The sequence below is a fragment of the Bison bison genome, unplaced genomic scaffold (assembly GCF_000754665.1).
Source record: "Bison bison bison isolate TAMUID 2011002044 unplaced genomic scaffold, Bison_UMD1.0 scf7180017864332, whole genome shotgun sequence".
NCBI lineage: Eukaryota > Metazoa > Chordata > Mammalia > Artiodactyla > Bovidae > Bison > Bison bison.
Genome location: NW_011494904.1, coordinates 142,709 through 148,497, shown reverse-complemented (window position 1 = coordinate 148,497; position 5,789 = coordinate 142,709).

The window sequence follows — 5,789 nt, the reverse complement described above, 5'->3', positions numbered from 1 at the left end:
TATATAAGCTTACATATATATATATATAAGCTTCACAGGGAGATGATAGTTTTTCCTTAAAGCAGTATAGCTACATGCAGGAGAGGCAGAGAGATGAGAAGGGCTTTTCTGGTAAGGGATGGTATGGAGTGGCAACTCTGAAGGAGTTCTGCTTTGGTATTCTCTCTGAATTCCTTGGTATTCCTTTACTCCTTCCAAACAGTAAGAGTAGTAGGTAGACAAATTGCCAAAACAGGAGTTTTTCGGGAATAATGTCATGGCACTGGCATTTTAACAGAATTTCTTTTACTGCAATCCATTGAAGACTGTAAAGAGAGCTGACAAAATATTTTAGATAAACAACATAATTTACTGAAAACAGTCTTTGAAATATGTTCTAATTCTTCTTTGAGTTATATATGGATGTAATAGTATGTAAATAATACATGATACTATATGTAAAATATATAATAAAAACATACTTTATTCATATTGAAGGGAATCTCTAATTATACGTTGACCATGGGCTCAAAAAGAAAGTGGGCTGTCTTGTTTCCTTTCTTGGTTTTTTATTCTTGACTCAAGAATTTATCTGGCAAATGAGAAAAGTTTGCAACATACATAAAGGCAAGAAAAATAAGATTGCTAATCTTGATCAAAAATCCTTCTTTTTTTTTTTTTAATCCTCTAAAAAGAAAGCAGAGAAAGTATGGAAATAGAATTTCTACTATAGTCTGGAAAAAGAAAACAGAAAATTCTTCTTCTCTTACATGAAAATTTGGTGGCCATTCTTAAGTCCTTTTCCTTTTTTCAGAAGGAGAGTCTGTCAATTGGATATTGAATTCAATTCTGCAGTTCTTATGAGTTTACTATATCTGTTTATGTGGACTTGCAATTGCATGCTCATAACAATGTTGTGAATCCTGGAATATAATGAAACCAGATCAAAAGAGTTTGGCTCAAAACAAACAATCCCAGAATCTCATCATTTCAAGCATTTCTTCTGAATAATTTTCACACATATAGCAACGGAAGAAAAGAGGTCATTTTCTACATTTACTATCTGAAGCATCTTGTGTTGCTGATCCAAATACACAGCATAACTTTCTCAGTACTTAAGGTAAAAATATATACAGCACTATGTATATTTGAAACTAGCTTACAAACTGATTTTTTGTGTGTTACCCCTTGCCACTTTATGTGTTGATAAATGTGCAGCTAACGGATAATATTTCTTTAACCAAATATTGATTTTATCTACATGGTCAATTTGTAATATTATAATGTATATCCTAAATTACCCATGATCTCTGATATCTCATTAACAAAATAAAACTGTAATAATGCTTTGGCCATGTGCTGTATTTGTGCGTGAATGCTTGCTCCATTGTGATCGACTCTTTGCTATCCCATGGACTACAGCCTGCCAGGTTCCACTGAGCATGGAATTTTCCAGGCTAGAATAACTGGAGTGGGATGCCATTTCCTACTCCAGGGGATCTTCTTGATCCAAAGATGAAACAGCATCTTCTGAGTGTACTGCATTGGCAGGCAGATTCCTTACCAATGCACCACCTGGGAAGTTTACCATCACTCAAGTTAAGTAGTGGAGAAGGTAATGGCACCCACTCCAGGACTCTCGCCTGGAAAATGCCATGGACGGAGGAGCCTGGTAGGCTGCAGTCCATGGGGTCGCTAGGGGTCGGACACAACTTCACTTTCACTTTCATGCATTGGAGAAGGAAATGGCAACCCACTCCAGTGTTCTTGCCTGGAGAATCCCAGGGACGGGGGAGCCTGGTGGGCTGCTGTCTACGGGATGGCACAGAGTCAGACATGATGACTGAAGCTACTTAGCAGCAGCAGCAGCAGCAAATTAAGTAGTAAGCACACTAATTTAAGAAATGAATATATATAGTTGAATCATATATATTAACCCTATTTCCTAGTAATACTTTTATTAATTTTTATTGAAGTACAGTTGCTTTACAACACTGTATTAGCTTCTGCTATACTGTAAAGTGAATCAGCTCTATGGATACATGTATTCCCTCTGTTTTTGGATTTCTTTCCCATTCTGGTCACCACAGAACACAGTGTAGAGTTCCCTGTGATATACAGTAAGTCTTCATTAATTATCTATTTTATGCATAATAGTGTATATATGTCAATCCTAAATCTCCCAGTTCACCCCTCCCTCTTCTCCCCTTGGTATCCATACATTTGTTTTCTGCATCCATTTCTCTATTTCTGCTTTGCAAATAAGTTCATCTGTAGAATTTTTTGAGACTCCACTTATAAATGATATACAATATTTGTTTTTCTCTTTCTGACTTACTTCATTCTATATGACAGTCTCTAGGCCCATCCACATTTCTGTAAATAGCACAGTTTTGTTCATTTTTATGGCTCAATAACATTCCACTATATATATGCACCACATCTTCTTTATCCATTTCTCTGTCAATGAACATTTTAGACTTCTTTCATGTCCTGGCTTTTTGCAAATAGTGCTGCCATGAACATTGGGGTGCATGTATCTTTTTGAGTTATGGTTTTATCTGGATGCAGATCCAGGAGTGGGATTGCTGGGTCATATTGTAGTTCTATTTTTAAATAAGCTCTGTAATTGTTCTCCATAATAGCTGTATCAGTTTACATTCCACCAGCAGTGTAAGAGGACTCCCTTTTCTCCATACTTTCTCTAACACTTATTATTTGTAGATTTTTTTTAGAATAATCATTCTGACCAGTGCAGTTTTGATTTGTTGTTTGTTCTTATTGTTTAGTCACTAAGTTGTGTTTGACTCCACCAGCCCACGGACTGTAGCCCACCAGGCTCCTCTGTCCATGGTATTCCCCAGGTAAGAATAATGGAGAGGCTTGCCATTTCCTTTTCCAGGAGATCTTCCTGATCCAGGGATTGAAACTATGTCCCCTTCTTGGCAGGTCTATTCCTTACAACTGTGCCACCTAGGAAGATTTGCATTTCTTCAATAATTCATGATGTTGAGAATCTTTTCAAGTGTTTATTGGCCATCTGGACATCTTCTTTGGAGAAATGCCTATTCACTTCTTCCAATCATTTCTTGATTATATTGTTTGTTTGTTTTGATATTGAGCTGTATAAGCTGTTGTATATTTTGGAGATTAATCCTGTGTCAGATGCTTCATTTACAAACATTTTCTCCCATTCTGAGGACTGTCTTTTCATATGATGGTTTCCTTGCTGTGCAAAAGCTCTCAAGTTTTATTAGGTACCACTTGTTTATTTTTGTTTTTATTTTCATTACTCTATGAGGTAAATAAAAAAGGATCTTGCTGTGATTTATGTCAAAGAGTATTCCACTTATGCTTTCCTCACATAATTTTATAGTGTCCGGCCTTATATTTAGATCTTTAATCCACTTTGAGGATTTTCTTTTTTTTTTTTTTTTGGTGTGTGTGTGTATGATAGTATGGAGTATTCTAAATTCATTCTTTTGCATGTACCTGTCCAGTTTTCCCAGCAATACTTATTGAAGAGAATCACTCTCCTTTGTATATTTTTGTCTTCTTTGCTGGACTATACTATATTGAAAATAACATCTAACTGTAAGATAATGAAGAATAGAGCAGGGAGAAACTATGGAGGAAATCAAAAAAGTATATTGGATTTCTCCTTAGTACAAATAGAAATCAGAAAGAAAACTTCATTAATTCATTATGTTAGCTCAGTCAGTAAAGAATCTGCCTGCAAAAAAACCAAGAAATCTGGTTCAATTCCTGGGCTGGAAAGATCCACTGGAGACAGGATAGGCTATCCGCTCCAGTACACTTGGGCTTCCCTTGTGGCTCAGCTGGTAAAGAATCCTCCTGCAATACGGGAGACCTCATTTCAATCCTGAGTTGGGAAGATCCCCTGGAGAAGGGAAAAGCTACCCACTCAAGTATTCTGGCTTGGAGAATTCCATGGACTGTATAGTCCATGGGGTCCCAAAGAGCTGGACATCGCTGAGCAAATTTCACTTTCACTTTCATGTTGTTAATTTAAAAACATAAGTCAACAGGCATTTCTTTTAAGAAACTTCTCATTTTGGAAAAAAAATTAAAATGTTTGATTTACAGAAAATTTTCAAGGAATTTACAGCGATATTTGGCAGAGTTTTCACTCAGTTTACATTGTCTCTAAAGTTATCATCTTTCACTGTTGGACTTGCCAAAATTAAGAAACCAATATTAGTGCATTATATTAACTAACCTCCAGAATTTATTCAAATTTCACCAGTTTTCCGTTAATGTATATACATACTTTTCTGTTTCAGGATTGATACTGCATTCAGTTATTATGTCTCTTGAGAATCTGCCGGTCTGTGAGAGTTTCTCAGCTTTTCCTTGACTTTTGTAGTTACCTTGACAGTTTTGAAGAGTGCTGGTCAAGAACATCCCTCACATTTGGTTTGTCTGTCATTTAATGATTCAGAATGTAGATATCACACCACAGAGACGAAGCAACCTCCTCATCACATCGTATCAGGACATCCACATGGCATCCCTGAGGATGTAACTCCATCACTCGGTTAAGATAGTATCTTCTGGATTTGTACTATTTTTTTTTCTTTTCTTACTCTACTTTCTTGGCAATGAGTCACTAAGTCCTGCCAGTGTTCAAGGCCCGGAGTGAGGGTGGGCGGGTGGATGTCTATATAAGCCATTTCATACTGTGGGAAATGTCTGCATAAATCATTGGGATTCTTCTGTCAGAAAAATTTGTCTAGTGTTTTCCTTATATATTGATGTATTAATTGATTTATTATTAATTTATATCAATATGAACTCCTGGATATTTATTTTCTATCTTGACTTATGAACTAATACTATAATATTAATTTCGTTGTTCAATGTGTCCCAGCTCTGGCCAATGAGAAGTCCTTCTGATTAGCTCTGGTGTCTCTTTGACAGGTCTCTATTCTCTAATTTTGAACACTCCTTTACTTTCTTGTGCAATGACTTGTCCCAGAACCATTTTACATTCTCCATATCCAAACCCTAGAATTAGCCATTTTCCAAGGACTCCTAGTGCCTCTGGTCAATCCATATTTAATAATTAAGTTACTCTAAAACTTATGAAAATGTAAAGAATTTCCTTTTCTATATATATCCAAATGAGCACGCATTACCTTGTATTTATCTGGCATTGACTCACAAGTGGTTCAGCTATTGATATTTAACTATTTTCTGAAAGTAGTTGCCTCAACTGTATTTCTAGATTTATTTTGAACATTTGCACCTCAAAACATCTATTTCTGCTTTATTGACTATGCCAAAGCCTTTGACTGTGTGGATCACAATAAACTGTGGAAAATTCTTCAAGAGATGGCAATACCAGACCACCTGATCTGCCTCTTGAGAAATTTGTATGCAGGTCAGGAAATAACAGTTAGAACTGGACATGGAACAACAGACTGGTTCCAAATAGGAAAAGGAGTACGTCAAGGCTGTGTATTGTCACCCTGTATATTTAACTTATATGCAGAGTACATCATGAGAAATGCTGGACTGGAAGAAACACAAGCTGGAATCAAGGTTGCCGGGAGAAATATCAATAACCTCAGATATGCAGATGACACCACCCTTATGGCAGAAAGTGAAGAGGAACTCAAAAGCCTCTTGATGAAAGTGAAAGTGGAGAGTGAAAAAGTTGACTTAAAGCTCAACATTCAGAAAATGAAGATCATGGCATCCGGTCCCATCACTTCATGGGAAATAGATGGGGAAACAGTGTCAGACTTTATTTTTCTGGACTCCAAAATCACTGCAGATGGTGACTG